Here is a 12,850-nt window from a genome sequence, read left to right on the forward strand (position 1 = left end):
GTCCCACATGGCAGAGTGGTCAGGAAAGTGAGATCTCATGAGATACAGGGTAAAGAGGCAGGTTGGATCCAAAATTGGTTCAGTAACAAGAAACAAAGGATAATGGTTGATGGGTGTTTTTGGCAAACAGAAAATGGTTTCCAGTGGTATTCCACAGGGCTCAGTGTTGGGGCACTTACTGCTTGCTGTATATATTAATGATTTAGACTTAAATGTGGGAGGCATGATTGGGAAATTTGCAGATGACACAAAAATTGGCCAAGTTGATAGTGAAGAGGATAACTGTTGACTCCAGAAGGATATCAATGGTTTGGCTGAGTTGGCAGAGAAGTGGCAAATGGAATTCAATCCAGGAAAGCGTGAGGTAATGCATTTGGGGAGGGCAAACCAAGCAAGGGAACGCTCAATAAACGGGAAGTTATTGAGCGGGGTTGAGGAAGAGACCTTGAAAGTCCAAATGTCCTTGAACATGGCAGGACAAGGTGGTCAAGAAAGCATATGGAATGCTTTCCTTTACTGAGTGAGGTATTGAATACAAAAGCAGGAATGTAATGATGGAACTATATAAAACACTGGTTAGGCCACAGCTGGAATTTTGTGTACAGTTCTGGTCACCACACTACAGGAAGGAAATAATTGTTCTGGAGACAGTGCAGAGGAGATTTATAAGAATGTTACCAGGGCTTGAAAATTGTAGCTCTGAGGAAAAATTGGATAGGCTGGGGTTGTTTTCCTTAGAACAGAGGCGGCTAAGGGGTGACCTAATTGAGGTGTACAAAATTATGAGGGGTTTAGATAGGGTAGACAGGAAAGACTTGTTTCTCCTAGCTGAGGGGTCAATTACCAGGGGGCAAAGATTTAGGGTGATAGGTGGAAGGATTAGAGGGGAGAAGTGGTAAAACTTTTTCACCCAGTTAGTGGTGGGCATCTGGAATTCGCTGCCTAAGGTGGTGGTTGAGGCTGAAACACTCAACTCATTTAAAAGGTATCTGGATCCGCATCTGAAGTGCTAAGTTTCTTTTTTCTCTTTTAAGCTGGTGCAGACACGATGGCTTGAATGGTCTCTTTCAGCACCAACTTTTCTATGGTTCTAGGATTCTAGGAGAGTTTCCCCTGTTGTCCTGACCAATCATCACTGTGAAAGCTGGCGCAAAGGACTGGACATTGCTGTTAGAGGCATTGCTACAAGAGGGCGGGGTCGATGGCGTGCAGTTCGTGCCACAAGATTCTAGCCAATAAGTTGCCCCCCACCACAATCTCCAGACATCAAAGCTTAGAGACTTGGATAGTGATTTCTTCAGATTCAGATGGCATTTTATCACAAACATGTTCAACTGTACATTGTTACCTACGGATACAACAGATACATTAAAAAGTTGGAAAGTATGTTTTGCTTTTCAAAATAATGATTCATTTTCATACCATGGGAAGAGTGACTATAATTTGATAGAATTTTACATTAAGTTTGCAAGTGATATAGTTCAATCTGAAATTAAATCTAAACAAAGGAAAGTGCGAAGGTATTGGGGGGGCAAATTCACTGTGGTAGATTGGGAAACTACATTAAAAGGTATGATGGTAGACAGGCAATGGCTAGAACGTAAAGAATTAATGCATATTTTACAACAAATATATATTCATTTGAGGCACAAAAACTCAGCAGTAAAGGTGATCCAAGCATGGCTAACAAGGGAAGTTCATATTAGATCAATGAAAGAGGCTTATAAAGTTGCCAAAAAGGTAGAAAGCCTGAGGATTGGGATCATTTTAGAATTCAGTAAAGGAGGGCCAAGAAACTGATAATGAAAAAGAATATGAAAGTGAACTAGCAAGAAACATAAGAACAGACAGTAAAAAATTTCTATAGGTGTGTAAAAAGAAAAAAATTAGCAAAGACAAAAGTGGAAAGGAGGCAGGAAGAGAGAGGAGAATTTAAAATTGGGAATAAGGAAATGGCAAAGAAACTAAACAAGTACCTTGCATCTGTCTTCATGGGGGAAGATACAAAAAACTTCCCAGAAATACTAGAGAACTAAGGGGCAAGCAAGATGAGGAACGCAAAGAAATTAATTTTCATAAATAAGTCATACTAGACGAGGTAATGGTACTGAAAGTTGATAATCTTGTCGGCATGATGATCTATGTCCTGGAATGTTGGAAGAGGTGGCTGTAGAGATAGTGGATGTGTTGGTGGTCATCTTCCAAAACTCTATAGATCTTGGCATGGTTCCTGCAGATTGGAAGGTAGCAAATGCAATCTCACTATTTAAGAAAGAGGGAGAGAGTTAAAAGGAACCACAAACCAGTTAGCCTGACATTAGTAGGAAAAATGCTAGAATCTATTATAAAGGATGTGATATGAACAGTTAGAAAATAATGGTGACATTGGCAGAGTCAACACGGATTTATGAAAGGGAAATCATGTTTGGCAAACACACAAGTTTTTTTTTGAGGATGTAATTAACAGAATAGATAAGGGGGAACAAGTGGATGTAGTGTATTTGGATTTTCAGACTTTTGATAAGGTCCCACACAAGAGGCAAGTAAGCAAAATTAGAGCACATGGTGATGGGGGATGGTGGAGAGGGGTAAGCACATTGTTTTATCTTTGTCTACATAAACTGGTACCCAACCAGCATCGCATTGATGTACAGCGCTATTCAGAACATTCAGCATCCGAGGGATGCTGGGGCCACACAAATCAATGTCCAGAATTCCAACCCTTTTCCCTGCATTTCTCAGTGCAAGTGGTCTGAGAATTGGTTAATGAACAGAGAAAACAGAGTAGGAATTCTCAGGTTGGTAGGCTTTGATGAGTAGGATACCACAGGGATCAGTGCTTAGGCCCCAGCTATTCATACTATAAATGAATATTTCCAAATTTGCTGATGACAAAAAACTAGGTGGAACATGAGATGTGAGGAGGATCCAAAGAGGCTTCAAGGGGATTTAGACAGACTATGTGAGTGGGCAAGAACATGGCAGATACAATAATGTGGAAAAATGTGAAGTTATCCACTTTGGCAGGAAAAACAGAAATGCAGAGTATTTCTTAAATGGTGAGGGTTTGAGAAGCGTTGATGTCCAAAGGAACCTGGGTGTTTTCTTTTTTATTCATTCATGGGATGCATGTGTTGCTGGCTAGGCCAGCATTTATTGCCCAGCCCTAATTGACCTTGAGGTGGTGGTGGTGAGCTGTCTTCTTGAACCGCTACAGTCCATGTGGTGTAGGCACACCCAAAGTGCTCTTTGGGAGGTCCAGGATTTTGACCCAGCAACAGTGAAGGAACAGCAATATATTTCAAAGCTCTTGTTCATGAGCCACTGAAAGCTTGCATGCAAATACAGCAGGTAATTTGGAAGGCAAATGGTATGTTGGCCTTTATGCAAGATTTGAGAACAGGAGTAAAGACATCTTGTTGCAATTGTATAAAACCCTGGTGAGAGCACACCTGGAGTATTGGTCTGCTTACTTAAGGAAGGGTATACTTGCCATAGAGGGAGTGTAATGAAGGTTCACCAGACTGATCCCCGAGAGGGCGGAATTGTCCAATGAAGAGGAGATCAAGGAGAATGGCCCTTAATTCTCTAGAGTTTAAATGAATAAGGGATGATCTCACTGAAGCATACAAAATTCTTACAGGGCTTGACAGGGTAGATGCAGGAAGGATGTTGCCCCTGGTTGGGGGGGTGGGGTCTAGAATCAGGGGATAGTATTTCCAAATAAAAGGCAGGCTATTTAGGACTGAGATGAGGAGAATTTTTTTCACTCAGACGATGGCGAATCTTTGGAGTTCTCTACCCAAAAGACTGTGAAGGCTCAGTTATTGAGTATGTTCAAGGCAGAGTTTGAGAGATTTCTAGATATTTAAGATTATCAAGGGATATGGGGATAGTTTGGGAAAATGGCATTGAGATAGAAGATCAGCCATGATTTAGTTAAATGGCAGAGCAGGCTTGAGGGGCAAAATAGCCTACCCCAGCTTCTATTTCCTATGTCCCACAACACATTTAAGTAAAAGAGTGGTCAATTAAAATATAAAACTGTTTAGATGCTTGAAAAAAATTGCAACAATATAACGCGATCAAAGATTCAGGCAATGGTAAATCTCTGCTCAAGCAACTTAAAGATTTGGATTCTTTAGTGAAAATTTTTGATGACATTTTAAAACTTTAAGTAAACTGTTACAATAATGAGATAAAATTATTGTATTTTGGAATTGTCTCTTTAAATTTAGGGTAAATGAAGGAGGTCATGTGACCTGTTCTGCAGTCTGGACGGCAAATCTAGGTGATTTGATTGTTAGAGATCAAAGGCAGACTCATTGTTTAGCTGAGAAGAAGTTGCAAGATATTCACGCTTGGAGACCATAATTTCTGAGTATAACATGAGTAGACCCTTAGCTTTAGTCTCCCAAAGTCCCAGAAAGGTGTTGTAGATATCATGCTTTAAATAGTTGTGCTGTAAAGTATTCATTTACTTCTAAGATGAAAGGGCGTTGGGGTCAAAATTAACTAATTAGCATTTCTACTTAGATTCAAGGCTAACATGTTTCCTGTTGCCATGGAGTAGAGGGTAGGGGAAGCCACTTTTGAGATTAAGTGTTAGGAAATGGCAACAGTTTAAGTAAGTTATATTTGTATTTGTGGGTGTTAGGAATGAGTTTTAGCTTTAATGTTTAAGTTTGATTTGTATTCTTGTATTTGTGCGTTAAAAGGTCAAGTTGAGTTTTAGTTTCACTTTAAAAGGTGCCTGCATTTCTAACGAGTTTTACGACCCCTAAAGAGAAATTAAGCAAACACAGGAGAAAAAACTGTGCTGTTGCCTTGAAACAAGAGTCCAGAGAGACAGGCCGCACCCCCCCCGCCCCCGCCACACACACACACACACACACACACACACACACACACACACACACACAAAAACGAATGAAACTGCAATTTGAGTTCAGTTGGAAGTGCCAGGACAGACAGGGCATGCAAAGGGACAGATAGCAAGTCCCATGCTAAAGAAGAAAGTTCCAAAATCCAGGGGGGTGGAACAGGAGAAAGTCCCAAGATGATCTTCTAGTCAAAGGAAGGACAGGGACCCAGAAAAGGTTCAGTTAAGTGAAGTTAAGAGTAAGGAGCAGAGAAAGGCTCCAAGATTCAAGTTAAAGAGACAAACACTTGAGGAAACAGATTTAAAGTGATATAAAGGCTTGTGAGAAGTCATAAGGTCCAAAGAGACAGCTGAAGGCCTGTAACTCTTTGCTACGGACATGTGAAGTAGTGGTACTGTTGATGGCAGAGTCGATGAGATAGAGTGCGTGGAAGAAAGTTTAAATGCATGTGGTGACCCAGGGGAGAGGAACATCAGGAGAATTCAAAATCCTGGAGATGAATCCTTGCGGAAGGCACCTGAGAGAAAACATTGGTTTGGGAGAAGATTCCAAAGTGAGATCTTGGAGAATGGAGATTGGAAACCTTCACGGGAAAGACAGAGTTCTGTGAGACTAGCTGGCTCAGTGTGACAAGCATCTGGGGTGGGGTTGGTGCGAGGAGCTGATGAGAAATCCATAGCATCTAGTTGAGGTGGCATCTATCACTTGGTTTCAGTGTGTGATGTGTCTGACTACAGGTCACCTATTGGTACATGGATTATGTACTTACTGTGAACATTAGAATATAAGATAGCTTTTGTAACTTGGGTTATCCTTACAAATTTGTAAAGGTATAGGTGTGGGTGAAAGAATTTTGTAATATAGTTCATCTTTTCTTGTTTAATAAATGTTTTATTCTTTTGTTAAAAGTTCATTAGTTGATTCTTGTGACTCTGTTCAGTAGCTATTCTCCACACATCTAAACAAACAAATATAAGTTAGGATCCACCCTGGGATCAGGCTTATCCAGTTCTAACATCAGCTGGGATCATAACATAGGTTGCAGGCTTTCCTATAAACCCATGAATATCACAGACAGATAGCAGGTTTCAGTTTTGTCTTGCATGGTCTGCAGCCATCTGAGAGGTAGAGAGCAAGAGACAGAAATAGCCAGGCCTGCACTTTAAGCAGAGAAAATGCTGAGTTTATCATTCATCATGCAGAACATGGGTGGGAGTTTGCGTTCCAACTGAGACAGCAGACAGCTTTCAGCCTGACAATTTCTTTCCCTTGACAACAAAGGTGACACTTCATTTGCCCATGCACCATCTGAGCTCACTGGGCAGCTGCCCTATCTTGGCACTGTCTGCTGATTACTGTCAGGCTGAAGAGGTGGGGTGAGGTGGTGACATGCCAATCTGCTGAGCTACATGCTGGTGCAATCACTTTTTTTTAGAAATATCATATTACTGACCTACAGTCCTGTGTTTGTTTATTAGCTTGTTTCCTTCCTAATCAGACAATAAACCTCATTAGTTAATATTTCAAAATATCTCAGGAACTATTGTAACATTTCCAAAATACCTCAGTTATTTCCAGTGTAACATTTCCACCTTTCATCCCAGGAAACATTCTAATGCTTCCAGATTATTCAGGAGATACTGGACCATGTTCATTCAGAAAGTGACTCTCAAAAACAACAAGGTGTGTGAAGATTTCTGATCAAACAGCAGTAAGAGCAACCAACTTAGTGCATCACTCTACATTATTGCCATCTTTCTGAATGCATGCATTGCATATATGGAGAAAACTTAATTTGGGGCTGGTAAACCATTGAAAAGCACTGACTACACCTCAGAAAGAGTATGATGTCTAATTCTGGGCATCACATTTGAAAATTGATGTCAAGGCTGCAGAGGTTTACCAGAGTCAGGATCAGGAGACTCCAACCAAGTTGAGGGACTGAAAAGGCTGGGATTGTTCTCCTGAGAGTAAAGAAAATTTCAGTGAGGTTTACTAGAAATGTTCAAAATCATCAAGGCTTTTGATAGTTTCCTCACGTCTTCCTTGTATCTACAGGCAGAAGGGTTAGTAGGCAAAGGACACAGATTTATGACCACTGGCAAAAAAAAGTCAAGGGAGATGTGGATGCATTTTTTTCCCCACACAAAATTATAATCTGGAACGCAGTGCCTAAAAAGGTGGGTTTGTAACAGATTTAATAATAACTTTCTAAAGGGGACTGGCTAATACTTAAAAGGGTAAAAATGGCAGGACTACTGGAAAGAGCAGGGAAGTGATCTAATTAGTAGCTATTTCAAACAGCCAGTACATCCCGATGGATCAAATATCTTTTTTCTGTTGTTATGATTCTCGATAACTTTTTAAAATTATTCTACATGATGCGACTAGAAATAACCAAAGGACAAGATTTCACTTTTCAAGACCTTTACTGTCACAAACTAGAATTAATGAAGATCAAACATTAATTAACAGGCAACTGAAATATCAAACCTAAAGAACAAAAGTCTGTTCGCTTTAAATAATTTACACAACCAAAATATGCCTTATGAAATGCTTTTACTCTATGCCATGCTTCTGGCAGATATATAGCATTAAAGAAATAGTCTCAATGTCACTCCTAACTCTCCAGCAGAGGTTACCACTCCCTGCCATGCCAGGTTAAAATTTCTCGTATCCTTCGACAATCATTTCATTCCACCTGTGTCTCCTGGATCTAATTGTCATCATCAGGGCACACCTCAACAACTCCCCATCTTCCTCTGTCGCCGCAGTCCTGACAATCCAGAATTTAGGGTTTTACTTCTGCTCCCCATCATTTCCTACAGAGCAGAGAAGACATGTCCCTGGAAGAGTTCCAATTCTCTTCTCCCTGATTCTCAGCAGCAAGGTTTCCCCTGTTCTGTGAGCTTCTGTGAGAAGTGCAACTCAACACCTAATGGGTTTCTATTCGAGTTTCTCTCCCTTCTCAACTCCCATCCCCATGGCAACCTGAAGTCACATGGACACTTCTCCAAACTGAGGTGTTTTACCAGGAATTCACCACTCCGCTTTTCACAACTGTTGCTCTTTGAGTTCAGGGGACATTTTAACACATTCTCTTGTGAAGTTCAGTGTTCGTGACACCTCCCCTAAAAATGAGATAAACCATTTTCATAGGAATGTTTCTTTCACAACACTATCAAATACAGCAAATGTTCATATTGTAAACATTTTAACAGCTAAATTATTATACATGGCACATGTTACATTTTCCCCCTTTAGTCACATTTCACCATTAAACACCTTGTATTGGCAACACTATAAGGCTTAGCCTGTAACAAAACCAATCAAATATGACAATTATGATTTCAAGTCTAGCTTGTGAGAGTTATTAGAGCTCCAACTTACTTGCAAATTAGGTTTTATTTCATTTCTAGTTGATTCATTCTTTCAATTCCTGCAAAAGATCTCCTTTTTCATTTTGCAAAGTCCTTCTACCTCCCCCATGTCCTTGGTTAAAAGGTTGTACCAATTTGTTTGGTCTAGTTAACCTAGTCAAGAACATTGTAATTGCTGGCAATCCATCTGGCTTTTGGGAAGGAGCAGTTATGAGTTAAAACCCAAGGAGAAATTCCCCATCATCTCACTTCTTACTTGTTGGATTCAGAAATTTTCCTTACTTTTCTTTTAAACCAGACATCAGGGTTTTCACTTTTTTAAAAAAAGGCTCTAAATCACTCCATTTGATTATTAATCTCTAATCTCCATTCCCTTGCATGTCTGCATATTTTTTTTAAAAAACTGTCCAATTAGTCTCAACCAGCCAGATATCCGACTTGTCTTTCATAACAATTGAATTCACCTCAGCTTGTTTAAATTCAGAATCATTTTTAATTCCAAGTTCTTTTCTATGATCTAACCCTTTTGTTTTCTTTTCCAGAAGACACATGTTTGACGCTGCCTCCTTCCGTGAAAGCAGTTCAAGTCAACTCTTCTTTAACTGCCTTAAGAAATTAATTGAGGTGATGTCAATGCTCAGCTAAGAAAGCTTGATACTCCCTTTTATGCAGTTCACAAATTTTATTAATCTCTTGTTTTTCTTCCTCCCACTGAGCTTTGTTAATACCGCTGTGGCAAGAGCCACTGCTGTCTCATTCTGAAGTTTTAATTTAGGTTCAAGAATATGTATCCTTCCTCACATCTCTAGATTTTCAGCATCGCATTCAACTTTTCCACTTTCTATCCAAGCATGTCTTCTCTCCCTTTTATCATTAACTTTCAGTACTGTTGCTATCTGCTTTGTTTCATCTTGCTCATGGTTTTACTGCATTTTTAGTTCAGGCAATTTTAGAGCTTTTCCAATTAATATTTCCCCCTCAGCCTGATGCTCAAATATCCTTTTTAAAAGGTCAAGTTTCTGACTCGTCGGGCACATCTTTAGTCGGAACATCAATTTTAACGGCAGGTACAGAGAAAATCCTTGCATCTTTTAAGTCGCTCAGCTTTTCCATACAACCTCAGTTTCAACAGCCTCAACGAGCTTTCCTGAAACAACTGGAGATGGCTATACCTTATCCCCAGCCAAGTCGCTTTCTAATTAGAAAGTCACACCTTTAAGAGGCAATTTAGGAATGACATCAACAATTGCAGGACTGGTGACAAGTCACATTTTAAATTAATTCTATATAAAGGAATGGGTAAACAACTTATATCAATAACCCACATCAATATGTTTTCATTTAACGAACTTCTGGAGGGAAATTCACTTCACTTGCCAACATCAGTGACTGTGCTGATCCTGTATCTCTAAGAATGACAACTGACTTCCCCGTCTCACCAGCTGAAAATGAGGACACTTCATCTTCAAACAGAAAACTTCCTGCACCCCGATACCCACTTTAGTAGTAAGCATAAAGGAATCAGCCCCACTTGTATAAGCTTGACTCACTGAGGCAATATTTTCTACAGTACTGTTTTTTTAAGTTATTCATTCACAGGATGTGGGCTTCACTGGCTGGGCCAGCATTTTACTGTGCAGCCATACAAATGTTACAGGCCTGCTTTTCAATTTCCACCATTCAACACTCGTGTTCTTTTTTAATGACAAAGATAACATGCTAGTCCCTTTGAAACATGCTTATCTTCTGGACTTTCTCTCTTACTAATCTAAGGGGTGCCTGCTTCTTTACCCTGCCCATCATCCTCATTGTGACCAGATTTATTTTTGCAATCAGACCCATCATCTCTCCCAGCTTGTCTGAGAGTTCCCATTCAAAGGCCTGTTACTAACATACTTGTGAGATAATTTATTGTCATTTGCCATTACTGCAGCATCCCTTATCTTAGACAATTCCAGGTAGGACCTTACTCTCAAAAGGACAGTATTTTTAGATTCTTCCATGGAAGGTTCTCAAAATATTGTTCAAACCTTCATCAACCTGTACTACCTATCAAGCATATTTCCTCTTCTCTAGCAATTGCCACAAAAGTCTGTCTCTGTTTCCATTTTAACTTTCTGTCTGTAAACCTCAGGCACCAACTGATAGATATTGAGAACAGCAGTTTTTACCATCTCATAGTCACCAGACTGTTCATCTGAGAGACATGATTACACTTCCAAAGTTTTCTCTACAAACACACACTGCAATAGAATATTCCAATTTTCTTTAGGGCACTGCAACTTCATGGCTATTTTCTCAAATGTTACAAAATACATTTAAGCTTGTTTCTCCTTGAATTTAGGCACTAAGTGAATATCCCTTGTCAAATCAAAACCAGTTAATTCTGAGTTATTTTCAAGTTATACTGCCATCCCTTGTGGTGTAATCCAAGCCTTTCCCTTTCCAGTTTGAATGTTCTTACTTCTTTCTCTTTGAAATTCAAGGTTTTCCTTTTCTTTTTCTCTCTCTCTTTGGAATTCTAGTTCAAGTTTTCTTTTCATTTTTCTTTCTATTCCCTCTTTCCAATTCAAATTTTGCTCTTTATGACTCCAGTTCAACGTGTTTCATTTGTAACTGAATTCTAGCAAACTCAACTTGAGTGTTAACGAGGTCACCCTTCTCTTCCTCAAGTGCTGAGCCAATTCTTCGACAACCGCTGCCTTTTTAGATCCTACTTTCAAGCTAACCTCTAATTCCTCTGCAACACCCTTCAAATTATCCCTTGTTAATCTTTCTGAGACACTAACAGACAAGTCCTCTCTCCCCACAAACTCTCGGGCATTAAAAGTAGCCACGCTGATTCCTCACCGAATTACAGCAAAAGTAAATGCAAAATTTTGTTTTTTTTAAGCACAGGGCCTCCTTCCGCCAATCTGAAAGGCGTCAGGAACAGCTGTGCATGCATACTCGGTCTGCACTGTGGCTGCTGGCACATGCAGAACTGTTTCTGATGCATTTTTGGTTGGCAGGTGATAGGAGTTAGTAATTTTGAAATATTTAAAAGGGATAATTTGTGGAGCTGTCTTTTGACCCTGTGTCATCTGTCCTAATTTATCAAAAGGCAGCAAGTTGGATAAGTGCAGCAACTTCAGTTGGTTGATAACAGGACTCCTAATCCCGGGGTCATAGTTTCGAGACCCACAATGGATGATGAATTTTTATTTCAAATATTTTAAGAATTTATTTTTCTTAAATTTTCTAACAGGTTCCTGGGGAAAAATTACCTGTCACCCCCCAGGCATCTTGTATTCATGACCGGAATAACGATTTGAAAAAGTGTTGCTTTATTTAATAGGTTTGTAAGCCTTTAACTTAAATAAAACTCTCCACCATGAATAAAGCTTCAAAATAAGGTCCATCATGGTCAAAGTCTGACCACTGAACTAAGATGTAATAATAGAAAACAGCACTTAAAAGCATCTCATTGTAAGCAGTCATAGGCTGACAATGGCACTGCATCTGCACATGTGCAGGAAGTGCTCCCCCTAGTGTTGTGGTACAAATAAATGCAGCTTTGTTTAAATGCTTGGAAAATTCCAGTGTACCACTTTACAGCCTCTGGGTTCTATTCTGCAAGGGCTCCCAATTTGTTATGATCCCCATAGAGACTGATAACTTTTCAAAAGAAAGAAATCCTCACAGCACCAATGAAATAACAGAAGATCAAGATTTCACTCTAGGACATTTACTGTAACAAAAACTAAAATCAACTTAGATCAAACATTAATTAACAGGCAACTGATACATCAAACTAAATAAAAAAGTAAGTTTTGCAATAACTAACTAGTACAAATAACATCCTTTTGAAACACTTTTACTCTACGTCAGCCTTCTGGCAAATATGTAGCATTCAAGGGACAGTCTAAAAATTCACTCCTTACTCTGGTTCAACACTCCCCAGCTATGCCAGGTCAAAACTTCAAGTGTCCTTTGACAATTGTTCCACTTCACCTGAGTTTTCCCAATAGAATTATCACCAGCAAGGCACACTTTGATGAATCCCCCTTCTCCCGCATGTCACCGTAGTACTGACAATCCAGAATCCCAGACATTATTGCATCTGTCCCATTTAAACTGTTTATTCAGCTCTGGTAAAACTGTTTTCCCCAATAGAGGTTTACTTCTGTCTTCCCCATCATTTCCTGCAGAACAGAAAAGACCTGTTCCTGGGAGAGTTTCAATTCTCTTCTCCCTGCTCCTCAGCAGCAGCTTTTCCTCTGTTATGTGAGCACCTGTGAGAGGTGCTATTAACTGCAATTCAAGACTCCAATGGGTTTCTCTCCTTTCTCAACTTACATTCTCACAGCAATCTGAAGTCACTTGGGCACTTCTCTGAACTGAGGCGTTTACCAAGAATTCATCATCTCTTTTCAGAACCTTCTGCTTTACTTTTGAGTTAAAAGGACACATTAAAACATAATCATCTTGTTAAGTTCATGACACCATGCTACAATGTATTATCTATCTCAGGAGATACTGTAACATTTCCATATTCTCTCTCTCTCTGCGGATTCTGTAACATTTCCACATTATCTACCCCAGATA

The sequence above is a fragment of the Carcharodon carcharias genome, chromosome 2 (assembly GCF_017639515.1).
Source record: "Carcharodon carcharias isolate sCarCar2 chromosome 2, sCarCar2.pri, whole genome shotgun sequence".
NCBI lineage: Eukaryota > Metazoa > Chordata > Chondrichthyes > Lamniformes > Lamnidae > Carcharodon > Carcharodon carcharias.